This window comes from Trachinotus anak, unplaced genomic scaffold (assembly GCF_046630095.1).
Source record: "Trachinotus anak isolate AG129_WGS33_773 ecotype Australia unplaced genomic scaffold, CSIRO_AGI_Tana_v1 ptg000013l, whole genome shotgun sequence".
In the NCBI taxonomy this organism is placed as follows: domain Eukaryota; kingdom Metazoa; phylum Chordata; class Actinopteri; order Carangiformes; family Carangidae; genus Trachinotus; species Trachinotus anak.
This window is the reverse complement of record NW_027273864.1, coordinates 27890262-27904938: the sequence shown is the minus strand read 5'-3', so window position 1 is coordinate 27904938 and position 14677 is coordinate 27890262. Positions and strand designations below refer to the sequence as shown.

Sequence of the window (14677 nt, the reverse complement as noted above, 5' to 3'; positions counted from 1 at the left end):
AAGCAAATAATAATTCATCCACCACTGTTATTATTCAATAGCTGGATGGCCTTGTCTTGTTTCTGCACTGTCAGTTCTGCTCTGAGAACTCCACAAGGTTGGATGGAGGCTTTTGTGAGGGTTTTGGAGGAAACAGGACAAAGAATGCAGAAAACCAAAATGGGTATGGGTGAGAAAAGGGTGTTTTAATGATGAAAAAGAAAAAGTTGGTGGAACTGCTGGGAACTAAAAATCCAAACAGGAGAAAAAGAAGACAGAGACTTAAACACACAAGGGAGGCAGGGAGCAATACACACGAGCAAACCTCCTACAAAATAAAACAGGAAATGAACCAAAAACATAAAATGACACTTTTATCAGTTTTTAACTAATTTATCTTACATTATATTTTAATAGTGTATATTTTAATTGTTATTTAAAGGAATTGTCATTTTGGGAAATTAGCATCTTGCTGAAAATTAAATGAACAGATTAATATGAATTATTGGAACAATTAAAAATTACAAATTAGTGCCTCAGTTATACTTTTAGGTTGAGTCTTTCAGAGCTAATTTCTCAAATCAGGCCAAGGTCATCATCAGATCAATGTGTCAAATAAGATGAGCTGCAGATATATGACTGACATGTTTTGACAGATATACATGCTTTCAAGTGTAATGAGAGCTGACATCAGAAAGCAGTCCACTGCCATATTATTAAGACATCAGCCACAGGGCATCAGCAGCAGAACGAGCCAGAAACTCTCCCAGGTGCTTCTCACTGAATATTATTCTCTCAACACAGAGTTGACATTTTAAAACATCACAGTAGGAAAGCACACATGTAAATAATCTAATTAATTGAATTTAGCAGCTTCAGTCTCAGGGTCCTGCTGTTGTACATGTTGGCTCATGGTCATGGCTTATTGGGCCACCTTGATCATTGTGAGTGTTATTAGTAACAACTGTGCTTTTTCTACAATGGCATGTAAAAAAAACCTGTACAGTCTTGCAAAGCTGTATGCAGCTTAATAAACATAAGAATAAACATGAAAAATGGGTCAGACATTGATGTGTTATTATAAAGCATTATAAACCCTCCCCCCCACATGTCTTCTGAAAGCACTTTATTGGTGAAACACTGATATGTGGTGACCCGTCCTGACCTCCAGATGGCAGTGGTGCTCCACCCAGGTTCTTAAACTGTCCTGCCTCCTGTTCGGCGGTTCTTGTCCAACCCAGCAGCACTGAGCAGCCATCAGCTGAAACACAGATCACATATGAAGAGTTCTGAGTGACCAAATACCTTGAAGAGGACTGGTTTACATCACCATGCTTTTGGTAAACACAAGACAAAATAACAATATACTGTGTAACAAAAGTTGCATGATGAATTATCATGAGATTGTGGTTATAAATGCTCTGGTGATCTCCAGTTGTGTACTGTTAACTGTCATCTGTTTTCCAGCAGAGAGGGAAACACTATTAAAGTAAATAGCACTGGTGGCTTGTGTTGCATCTTGGCCTCCTACCCTCTTTTTTTTTATTTGATATTTGTGTGCCAAGTCTCTGCAGTCTTGCCAACAGTTGCCACCAACACAAAACCCACAGGACTTTCCATCCCTGATACAAAATTGCAATCAAGTTGGATCCCTGGGGGAAAGTTGGGGTTCAGCGTCTCGGTTCGTGATGCTCTGTGGATGGCAACAAACTGTTGTGCTGCCTGCCAGCATGTCAAGCCAGGAGCATTAGAGAGGGAAAAGTGGAAAATGAACCGGTGCCAATTGCCAAAACGCTCACGTGACTGCGACACATGGGAGCAATGGTAAGGACGGTAATGCATGAGAAACATTCCTGCAAATGCACTGACATGTGACACTCAATTACTGTATCACACAGACCCTCAGTGTTTTTCTGCTTTACTCTTTTGCAGCCCCGCAAACTATGTAAAATATCCACTTGGCACACTGAAGGTTAGACACGATAATAAAACAATTACAGTGAGTTTCGTGGGTTATTATTAACAGGAAAGAAATTCATCGTAACAATGATTTGAAAAACTCAATTTCAAAAAGCAAAGATTTTCTTTCTTCGGAGAAACAATCAGTAATCAGACAGAGAGAAAGTCACTAGAGGAGCCAGAGATAAACTATTTTCCTAACAGCAGTAGCCTCATTAGACCAAAATGCAGTGCAGCTTTGTGGATCTTTCTCTTTGTCAGCTAGAAAAACTCCCCAGCTATCCTGCTCTTTCCATACGACCACTTTTTGGTGTCACAAGAGGGTGACCACATGTGACTTGTAAATTATTACCATGATTTTACCTATACTCAAAGAAAAAATGAACTAAAAAGAATCCAAATATAGCAAACCAAACTCTATCAAACCAAAAGGGTTTGCAAGTGAGGGAAACCTCAATGATCTTCAAAGATTAAACAAATAAATGAGAAGGTTGTAGATACTTGAAGACCTTTCACGTCTCATCCAAGAGGCTTCTTCAGTTCTGACTGACTGGTGAGGAGGCCCAGGCATTCAGCCTCTGTGTGGTATCTACAACCAAGTCCAGTCGCACTCAATTAAACTTTTCTTGGATAACCTGAACGACTGAGAATCTTTACAGATTGTTTCTTTCATGACATCTACCTATAAAACCCACAACAGTATAATGTAATCCTAGGGGAATAGTTTTTCCTTGCTTGTTGTGGCTTACAGATGATCACCAATGCCTGATATGTATCACAGTATTTTTTCAAGCCTCAGTTAGATGCTGATTGACTCTCTTGTTTATATGATTTTCTTTTTATTCTACAAACATTTAAAGAATTTCATCTGTGGACATTGTGTGCACGCTGTGCTCAAACACAAACAATGACTATATGTCTTGAACAGTAGGCTATAGGAACAGAGCTCCTGCAGATTGATCACAATCTCTCCTCATCTGTTCCAAGCGCCTTGAGAAAAAAAATCCCCCAAAAAACCATAAACTGCTTGTTGCCTGTCAGGGTCTTGATTTGCTCTGGTCTTGGTTGTGTCCCAGTTCCCTACTATGCAGGTTTTTATACATTTTTTTTAACATTTAGTATAATACTGTAAGTATTACAGTTAGCAACAGGAAATCAGTGCAGTTTTCTGTTCTGTTCTTATAGGAAAAGATTCATTTCATCTTTCTAAAACAGACTAATGCTGCATCCATGCAATGTTTGCAGAATGGGAGGAAAACCTGTTATTCCACCTTGTGAACATTTTTGCAGAGCTACCTCACTGCTAGCCTTGTAGTCACACCATTTACTAGCTTCAATTAGCTGCTAGCCCCCCGGTTTGCCATGTAACATATTTGGAGTGGTTTGTTAATACGTGTAACTCTTTTAAATTTGCTGAATTTATTGTCATAGTGTTAATATTGAATTCTAGATGTAACCTCTAGCATTTGCAGCCATGTTGCCACGGGTTTGTATTTTGATGCTGTAGTTGTTTTCACGAAGTGGGGGGTATTGCAGCTGTCAGAGATTCCCTAAATTTGCAGCATGGAATTACAATTCAGAGCCTGATGTGAACAGTTTTTTTTTTCCAACTCAGCTGCTTCATTTTCTTTTGTCAATAATATTGTGGACCAATAGTGATAAATCAAAGACATTTAGTATGCATGCTGACATCCCTGAGTGCACTTCATTATGTCACTTTTCAAGTGTGAACGTACTGTAAAAGCTGCATAGAATTAGCATGTAGTGTGAATATGGAACACAATGCTAGTCTTCAGCCAGCAGTAGGCATCCTAATACCTTTAGAAAGCACTCAGACCTTCACATTACTTACTAATGAACGTTTCTAAGGCTTATAGCCGCCATGACTGAAACACTCAGCTTTACTGCTCTCTCACCCACCACACGGATTCTGTGTATGGATCTGAGGGTTCACGCCCACAGTGTCTAAAGTGTGCCTACAGACAAGCCGAGCACGATGCAAACAAGGCATAAACAGGCAGCCCAGGCTTTTTGTTCTTCTCCATTGAGCCTGTTGCTGATTGTGTGAGTCCTCCTCTTTCATTGGTGTCCCCTGACCTCCGACCTATTTTCACTCCAGACCGGAGAGAAGGGCATCTGGACGCAACGTTCCCGCTAAGAGCTACTCAAACACTGCACTCTATGTAGGTCAGCAAATGGCCCTCAGTGTCACTTGCAAACCATAAACAGATCAAGAATGCATGAGAGCGAGAGACAGCGAGAGAGAGAGAGAGAGAGAGAGAGAGAGAGAGAGAGAGAGAGCGAGAGAGAGAGAGAGAGAGAGAGAGAGAGAGAGAGAGTGTGTGTGTGGTATAAGAGTTCAACTAACTAATTGCAGGGTTGATGTGCATTTCACAGCATGTCACTGCATTGGGGAGAAGTCCATCTGTTGCCAATTCTTCTTCATGCTTCATGCTTGTTTGGCCATTTATATGGTTTGTTTAATTATTTGTTTTTAACATGCATAACACGATGTTCATGCTACTAGAGGCTTTTATTTTACTGGACATTGCTTAAAGCTCTTGTGTTTATACTTTGAGTGCCTAGAACATGAAACATGGAAATGTTCATTGAGGCAAAAAGAGATTTTAGAAACATTCATAGGTTAAAGGTGCTTTGAGATATTTTTGACCAGTAGAGACACAAAGGGCCCAAAATAAACTCCACACAACAAATCTTGACATAGCTTTTATTATAAAGGTTTACATTTTTAAACAGAAATCATCTGTTCCCCTTTCCTTTTCCTCTCCATGTAAAGTTATGTCCAGTAGTCCCTTGTCTTACCTCAAGTTTGGTCTGTCAGCTCTTGAGAAAAACATCTTGGTCTCCTTTCTGCATCTGACATTTCAAATAGTATAAAACCAGCTTATGTGATCTTGTGTGCTGGAAGCAATGACTCATAATTTCTTGCTTTTTACCTAAAAACCCAAACATAATCTTCACTGGAGATTCCTGAACATTTCTGCCATTTGACCTTAATATGAAGCTACAATATGTCAGTTTGCCATCATTGCATTGTCTTCCTGTCGTTCAAGTAAACATTAAAATTATCCAGTTATCCACTGAATAGCCGAGGTTAGAGGAAAAATAAATTTAACCATCTTGTGATTGTACGCCTCCACCAGCCAGTCACATTGCAGGAAATATGGTCACAATCTCCACATCTTGAGTTACAGTGTTGAATAATGGCCAGAAGTGTTTTTGCAGACCATTATGATGTCACAGTGAGGTTGACCTTTAACCGTGTGGATATAAAATGCCATCGCTTCAGTATTTCATCCTATTAGACATTTGTGTGAAATTGTGTCATAATTAACCAACGAATTCTTGAGTTATGGCCAAAAAACGTGTTTGACCTTTGACCTTTGACAAACAAAATGTAATCAGTTCATCCTCGAGTCCAAGTGAACGTTTGTATGAAATTTGAAGAAACTCTCTGAAGGCGTTACTAAGAATTACGTTTATGAGAATGGGACAGATGGATGGAAAACGTTGTGCCTCCAGCTGCGGCTGTTGCCGACATGGAGGCATAAAAACATTATTTGGTGCAGAAAAATGATGTTTTCTCTGCTTTCCTATCCTGTCAATCATTTTGTGACCCCTAAGATTTTTTTGCAACACCACCAAGTTGCGAACGAGTGACCTAAACTGTATCAAGTGATCATTATTTGTACCAAATTACATCGCCCTTGCTAGGAAATGGATATTACAAAACAGTGTTTCTAAAGTGAGAAAAAAAGCTGCCCAGAGCTTGTTGCTTAAATTGCCTGTTAACCCTCAGAATATAATAAACAAGGTGTGGAACAATCTATGCTAAACCTACATCCTTAACATAGATTAGAGGAGAAAAAATGATTTCACTGTTTAAAGTAGCAGCAAACAAAGAAATCATCTGATTAACCCTCCGTTGCTTAAACTAGAGCAGTGGCACTGGCAGCTTTAATCCTGTACGCACTGTGCAAACATTTTAAAAATGATTTTGTTTCAGCTAAATGGAGGAATCTGTTGCTGCTTGATGCCGACTTTTGCAAACATCGAACCCAGACCCCTGCAGTTAAAGCCTTGAAGCCTTGTAGACCTGCTCTACCAGGTGAGCAATCGATGCACCACACTGCACGATCACTCTTCCATAAAGACACGTGTTTTTTCTCACAGCTTCCAGAGCTTTTCAGTCTACTGCTCATTGATAAACTTCTCCAGTCCACTTGAGGCTATAACTACTGTTTTTTTTTGTTTTTACTTGACATTTGTATATCCACAGCACAGGATACAGGACAAATTGTGTCTGTAATGATTCAATACAGGACACAGCATGTTATCTTCAAATATGGGACAATCCTGTTTTCTACTGGAAATGTAAAGGTAGCCTAGAAGCGGACAGGTTGTTCTTGTACGTGCTATGAAATATAATCCTGCAATCGCCACTGAGCATGACAGTCACACTACCAGATCCTAACAAGAGTCAGAAGTTCAACATCAATATTATCCTTTGTGGCCATAAACTGGTCACAAGCTGATCACAAGGACAGGATGTCTCTCGGGGCATGTACTGCACATCCTGACAGTGTGTGACAATATGTGGTGTTTAGATCAACACAGGTGCAAGAGCGTACAGAATAACAGAAACAAATACAAACTGAATAAATGATGAACATTAATGCTTCATGCAAGCTTGATCTCACAAGCTGCAGACAATGGTGTTGATTCTCAGCGGGATTGGGAGTAATAGCAACTTCACATCACAGGGAATCATTTAACTCAGAGTTAGTATAAAAATATACTGTTAAATACCACTGACTTGTAAAGAGGTCGTTCAATGTATGTCTCTGTGCCTGTCCCATCCCAGTTCCACCCTGTGGTCTCACACTTACTGGACTCTGTCGATTGTCATTTACGCATCTTAATAACTGTGGGTGGCTCATCATTGATCAGTCTCTGCCAGCAAACAACTGATGTCTCTCATGATTTTGCTCTGCAGAGGAGATGTATCGGGTTCATGTGGTTTGACACAGATTTAGCAGGCAGCAGTGCCTCGAGGGCCGGGAGCATTGATGCGTCCATGCTTCAGCTAACATCGGAGAGTTCACAGAAACAAACTCTTCATGACCCCAGTGTGACACTCCTGATCCAGCCAGCCATGGCTTATGGTGGGGCTCGAAGCAGGGGAAGCACAAGCACTGTACCATCCAGTGCTGGCTGTCAACACATCTCATAACCACACACACACACACACACACACACACACACACACACACACACGAATGGAACATGAGAAATACCAAATTTTGAAAGCTTAAGATCAAACAAACACAGCTGTAAAGCATTTTAATTAATTAATTAAGCAGATAAAACTTGATATGACATCTCATTTTGAAAATAAGCCACTGAGACTCTCAACCTCACAGTTTCTTCATTGTAATTCTTCATCTCAACCCACATTTCTACATGATATGATAATGAAATATAATTAGTTGGTTAGTTTTTATCTGAGTGAAGACGAACATTTAATCATAGAATTACAAGACAATGCTGCATATTTAATCAAAACAAGAAATCTTCTGATAATACATACAAACCCAAAACAAAATGTCAATTATAAAATTATGTATTTCTGTAACATATTTATGTGCAGAAAAGCTAAAATCTAATCCTGATTTTTTTTTCTTTCTATGTAACTTCCACTTCAACAGCAGCTTTACAAAGGTAAAGGGACTTTATCCTATTTCATCTACACATACATATATCAGAATCAGAAGCAGAAAACTTTAGTGATCCCCAGGGGGAAATTAGGTCACGTTACAGTTGCTCTCTCAAGTATGGAAATGTAACAGCAAAGAATAGAGAATAAAGATAAAAAGATAAAGATAAAATATAAATATGAACATAAAATGTTAGAATATGTCCTTAAACTATGATATACAAATATATATTATAAATATAAATGCAACAATAATTGTGTAATTTTACAGATTAAAATTGCACTTGTCAAAACAACAGTAGAATAATTGCACACTGCAGTTATATTCTTATATATGAACCCACTGTGTCCACGAGGTCGCAGCAGGCAGCACCTGAGCCTGAGGAGTGGCTGGTAAATGCACGAACACCTGCAAATTCTCTTACACCCTCCTCACTTCCTCCCGCTCACCACAGATGTGTGTCCTTGTCTGCAGGTGTCCACACCAGCCTCAGTTGTCAGTGTCCCTCGTGGTATCAAGAATGGCAACGTGTTGACAGGGATCGATTTTGATGTCAGCGGCTTCACAGCATCCTCCTGAGGAAGAAAAAGACATCATTCATGGAGAGTCCCTGACTGAGGAGCCACTTAGTGAACACAGAAGAACTCTAATCTTGGAAATGACTTAGTGACAAAAGGCTTGTTGAGAGGGTCGGTGTCGTTGTTTACAGTGGAACTCTATCACAGAATGAGCTGGTCAGTGTTAACACCAGTATCACTGTCAGCAAATAGTGTTCAACAAAAGTTAATGTTATTCATTTCTAATTTATGCCACATTGTTCTTAAACATTATTATTATTCTGGTAAACTAGATTTATATTTATTGTTTTATTATATTTTTAAAAAATGCTGAAAATTTCAGGTTTCATTAAAAAATAACCAACATATTTGAGAATAAAGTTACACTTAGTGTAAATCAACCATTCACAACTCCCTCTTTGATTTAATTAATCTATATCGAAGTAATTGCAAAAAAACAAACAAAAAAAAAACCAAACACATCTATCTACAATCTAATCTACAAAGGCAAATATATAATAAAATGCTGCTTTGTGCAACTGTCTATTGGCTAAGCCTCACCACCATGCTAATGCTAATGCTAAAAGTTGTGTGAACACTGTGGCGGTTCATGTTTCGAGCTGACTGGTTTTTAAAACAAGATGCTAAAACAGTACAACTAAAGCTACATGTCCGAGGGTAGAGGTAGTTAGTCCAAGTCTTATTACACACTTAATTTTTTAGTAATACTAATTATGCTTTAAAGTTCGTATTTTTAAACCTTCAGCTTTTACAAGGGAAACGGATTTAAGGATTAGAGTTGCTGGGGTGTAACCCTCCTCAAACAGTAGCCACTTGTTGCTCTAAACTCGTCTTGGTTGCCACAGGGTGAAGGTTTCAGTTCTGAGCAGGTATTTTTCGGACACAGCCAATCCTGTAGCTGCTGTGTGCAGTGAAACTCAGCTCCAGCCGCCATCTTTGCCAGCCAGCTGCTGCAATATGCAAAAACAATCTTCAAGACACGACCCTCTAGCTGGGTTAACTTGCTCCTGAACGACAGGGAATCATCATCACTGTCTGGAGGGACTCACGGTGCTTTACTTTGTGTTTATATCCATGAGTAAAGGTGCATGAACACTGTGGTTGTGTCCAAAGACTGTTCTCTGCTGGTGGGTTTTTCATTCAGGAAGCATCACGAGGGGGTTCACCACTGCTGATATTGTAGCAGACTAACCTGCAAGAGCTGCACAGCTGCAGCAGCGATCAACAAACAGTACACCCCGATGAATATTTCATCGCTGCTGGTGACTTCAGTCATTTAAATACTGTTTTGCCAAAATTCCACCAGCATGTCAGGTTTGCTATAAGAAGACAAAGTACCAAAGATGTTGTTTAGATCCAGGTTGTTGCTGCTAACTCTCAGCCTTAAGACTGTGTGGCGTGCATATGTGTGGAAATAAAGCTGAGACTGAACCTGCCTTTGGAAATAATGCAGGTTACCCATACAGGCAGTAAGCTAGTTCACATGTTTGCAGCTTATGTAAGAGCAGATACACACTGTGTGTATTTAATCTTTAAACTTTTGCTCTTGCTGTAAAGGCTTAAAAAAAGAGACACCAAGACACCAAACTATATTCTTGAGATACTGCAGTGTGTATTCCTCTGATAAGACCCCTTCAGCAGGTGGAGAACGCCAAAGCTTGACTGACCTGCAATGTCTACAGCTAAGCTAGAAATTTGTGGTAAATTGTGTCACAATTAGTCTATGAATTCTTTGTCTTTTTTTTTTCTTGTTTTGTGAGGGCAACACGACCTTTGACCATCAAAATCTAATCAGTTTATCTTTGAGTCCAAGTGGACTTTGTGCCAAATTTGAAGAAAATCCCTCAAGGCATAAAAAGTGATGTGTACTGTACTTCTACAAAGTAACAAAGTCAGCAGCACATGTTACTCTCTGCATATGTTACATTCAAAGAAATGTTAAAAATTATTTTAAAATGCAATATATTGATGATGGACTAAATCTCAAAACACCTATTGAGCAAGCAGCTGAACTTCTGGTGCTTAAAGTAGTACTATTATAAAATCTATAGTCCAGATTTTCTAACATATCTCAGCCTCATATTGTGTTACACACAGCCTGTTTGGTTGCATACATCTCTGTTCTCAACAAGGCATCAACATGTTCTCTCACTGTGTCCTGGGAGCTCTGTTAATTTGAATAATACATGAGTGTGCCAGCAAAAACAGATGATGCCCCAGGTTTTTATCCCGTTTGACTGTAATCATAGTGTGAAGCTCCTAAACTTACCTTATCCTCCCATCAGTGTCTCTCAAATGACAACAGACCCAGCAGAGCTGGCTCTGACACTCTACTCCTGCAATCATGTCATGAACATTATTAGTTTTTTATAAGGTAAGTCATATAAACTAAAGTATGTGAGAGACCTTAGTTTAACTGTTTAAAGAATCAGCAAAACGATCTTCAACTGCACAAGCCTTAGCAAATGTAATGCTGTGAAACCTCTAGTTTAGAGACTGAAGGGCTGAAAACAATTTTAACTTCTACTAATGCAAATGATTAACTCTGACATCCATACACTGTAAACAGTAAAGTTTTTGCAAACTTTACTGTTTGCAAAAACAGAATGTATTTTCTACATTCTTCATGTAACTGTGAATGAAAACAGCTTTCAAGAACTGATGTGGTAATGCTAACGTGTAGCCAGTGCTACAGCTAAATGACACTACTGTTTAAATCATGTGACACTCATTACCTGCTGGCTTATATAAAACTTATTACCTCTGTTTATTCATAAATAACACACAGTGTCAGGATGTATCAGAAACAACTTATTGTTTAGCAGTTGTTGTTAAGTGGAGCCTCCTCACCCTGTGCAAATGCGTCCTCCTCTATACACCTTAGTGCTGAGCAGTTTACTTGCAGGAAAAGCACAGGTGTAATTAATAACCCTAATAACAACTGCATTCCCTTTAGATGGGCCGCTTCCAGCAGTGGAGCAGCGCTACAGTATCATTAATGTAATTACACATGTGCTTTTCCTGCAGTCGTAAATCAAAACATCTGCCTGACGCTCTCTGTCTGATAAATGTCCTCTAAACTTCTGTTTGCCACAGTTTTCAGTGGAGCAGCATCTAGCAGAAGCTCGGAAAAAACCCTCTCAAACGGTATGTAACGCTGTTCTGCTGTGCCACCAGCTTATCTGGCAGTGCTGCCTTGTGTAACCATGGATATATGATGTTTTATGAACTGCATCCACTTCATAAAATCAGTTGCTCATTCATTGCAATTAAAGTTGCTCACCCAGCACATAAGGTAATCCATCCATGAGGAGAAGGCAGTCATTCAAGTGAGCAGTCATATTGAAAAGTTGGCACATTTTCACGGTCTTTTCCTTGCTGTGATAGTAAATGAATTTTTTGGTGGTGGAAGAAATTGATCAAATAATAAAGCTTTTCAATGTCAAAACAAGTAAAAACAACAGTGAATTTTAGCAACAGCAGTGGTGCAGCATGAAAACTCATTTTGCTTTCTTTTAGCTTGTGAAGTGCTTTTGGACAGTATTTTTTGTCACATATAAACTGCAGTACGCCCCTTTCACCAGGGAGCTTTCAGAAGTGTTTGCAGTGAAGGACCGAGTTATTGAAGGTGGTGCCAGTGCTTCATCCCTTGAGCAGCCTTGGAGGAAAGTTGATGCAGAGCATTAACTACTTATTGCTCTGCCTTTTCGCCTGTCTCTCTCTCCTTCCTCCCAGATCACTGTCTATATCCGGGCCAGCATCCTGAGTGGAGCGCGCTCTCATGTTCCAGATATTAAATTACTCATAAAATATTTGCCTGGCCTCCAGGCTCTGCTGCAGCTTGCTCCAAAACCTCCACTTAGCCTCTGAAACGTCTCCGAGCGCAGGCTTGTGTCACCTCTCCGTGGAAGGTCAATTTTTCCAATTTAGAAATGGGGCATTACAGGACATTTCAGATTGCATTAACGTCAGAGTTCTGCTCTTGTCACCTTTTTCTCCTCCTTCATCCTCCGTCGTACCTTTCTTCCTTGCGTTCAGGCAGTGAAGACTCCTCTTCTAAAACAAGCAGTCTGAGAGGTTGAACATTGCATGATTCAGTAACAAGGAGAGGCCTGATCACTCATGCTGTGTGCACTTGACTGTACCAGAAAGTTCCATCAAGCTCGGTGAACCTTGAAGACATTTTAAAGATACAGCCACGGAGTTCAGAAGGGCAACATGAGAGCGAGAAACTGTCTAGACCGACATGTTAAGACTGAACCTGATGGCTCCTGGGTGTATCACGTTATTGTTTAACTGTTCTTAACTTCAATTCAAAATAAAATAAATTCCAAAACTAAACCATTAATTAAGCTGAATTTACACATTGTGCCAATCACAGAGAAATCAGTGTTATTCAAGCCAGAATCTGATAGTTACCATTTAAAAAATACTGAATAGTCTAAACATAATTTTTAAAAATACAGTGTTTATAAATGTTATATAGTATATTTAGTAGTAGTACAAACACTATCTACATTGGAGATGAAAGACTAAAACCCTGTTTCTGAAACACAGAATGATTAAGAAAATGATTATATTTTCATTTATAATCACACTATGCTCGGACTTGGTTCGTTATTAATTCCTGCAAAACTATCAACTTTTTGAATTTTTGTGTCGTTTATTTTGAAGACACTAGTTGACCATTTGGATTAGTGAGTGCTCATTTATTCACATATATTTAGATCAGTCTAAGTATCTGCCAAGAATATCGGGAAACTTTGAGGGAAAAGCGAGATAACTGCTTTCCGTTGGTTTTGTGTAGGCAAATGTCATGAGTGGTAAAGAGATAGTTGCTTCCACTGACAGAAAGACTGAGCCTGGGTCTTAAGGGGTGAACATAGTTTTGGTCATGTAATTATGTGTAGCTCTTTGGATACAGGCACCAGCGCTGAAAATGATTATTATTATATCATATTATATTATTATTACAGAATAGATCATTTATTGTCCCCTTGGGGAAACTTTTTCCCAGTGAGTGAATATGTGAACATGTCTTTCTCCACCAGCATGACCATACGACCATACAAAATACAAAACAATATACTATAATGGTTATTTCCCACATACACCAATAATCCACTCATTACTTTTAAAATATACCAAAATTGTATTAATTCAGTAAATTTTACTTTCATGTGTTTTCTGTTGCTTATAGAATATTTTGCCTCTGGGAAAGAAAATGAATATGCAGATGAAAGAATGTTTCTTTCCAGACACCAGACTCTGAATCATTTTATTAACACCTGCACCTACTTTTCAAGATGATTTCAAGATGTGTAAAATTATATTTACAGATCTGGTCTCAACATTTAAATGCTTATTCTCTTCCAATATGTTCCAAACGATCTAACAAACATCAACAATCACCAATGTGCAAAATGAATTAGTGCTGCAAAAATAAGTCAGTTACATTTTTTTAAATAATTGCAGCAATTCTGCTTAATGTAATCCTCAACTTGAAAGCATATAAGAAGCAGATAAAGCAATGCAAAGCAGATGTAAGGATTCCTCAGACTCCGGCCCTAAAGCTTTCCCATATGGCCAGCGAAGGCCTCGCAAGTGTAGCTGCGACATCTCTTATAGATCTCAACAAAAAAAGGTGAGAAGCCGCTCACCCGTGATTATTACCAGCTCACTCATGAAATCGGCAACCACTGGGCAGTGATGGAGCAAGGAGAGGCTGTCAGAGATCAGGAGCTGTTTTCTATCAGACTGAGGCTGAGCTTGTACACAGAGTGCTGCCTTCTTAAGCCACACCACCTGACAAACACAGGAAAAGAGTATATATATATATATATATATATATATATATATATATATTTCATTGTCTAGAATTTGAACAGAAAGTATGTATTCAAATGTGAAATACTATAGTAATTCCTGTCCTCCACAACTAACACTGTTACTTTAAATTCACACAGATTAAATATTTATTATTCCACCGAGAAGCGTTTTCAGAGACTTCCATTTCCTGCAGCATTGTGTTCATTACATCCAGATTAGATTCTGTGCTTTTATCAGTGTGCAGCAGTCTTTAGGGCAAACCAAGCTGAATTGAGAGTGTTTGCGAAAGCCACAAGTCAGTGAAGAAATCTTCTGCAGCTATGGCTGCAGAAAATTCATGTCTTCCCATATACAAATCAAATTTTATTAATGCATAAGTGAGTGTTAAGAATTTAGATGATCCAGACCATGAAGCTGACTTGACCTAAAATACGATTTAACAGCTCTCTGAACCACAGAAAAGGGAAGTTTGTATTAAGCTCCCACATTGCTGTATAAGAGTGTATCTGGAAACCTTTTACCAAAGGCACATAAAACTATAAGGCCCAGCTGAGGTTGGCTATCCGCACTATCCCAATACTCCAGAAACATAGC

The 14677-nt window shown here is 39.0% G+C and overlaps 1 long non-coding RNA gene across 2 annotated transcripts; it reads right to left on the bottom strand.

The window, feature by feature from the left end:
• Nucleotides 1-5985: 5985 nt before the first annotated feature.
• On the bottom strand, nucleotides 5986-12723 carry LOC139630057 (uncharacterized). 2 transcript variants are annotated; one of them, XR_011693100.1, is made up of 4 exons: nucleotides 11105-12723; nucleotides 10524-10590; nucleotides 9447-9573; nucleotides 5986-8251 (listed from the first exon to the last, which is right to left on the bottom strand). It is a non-coding gene; the product is annotated as an uncharacterized lncRNA (long non-coding RNA). The 2 variants fall into 2 exon arrangements; XR_011693099.1 differs by lacking the exon at nucleotides 9447-9573 and having other exon boundaries at nucleotides 5988-8251; nucleotides 11105-12711.
• Nucleotides 12724-14677: the final 1954 nt, after the last annotated feature.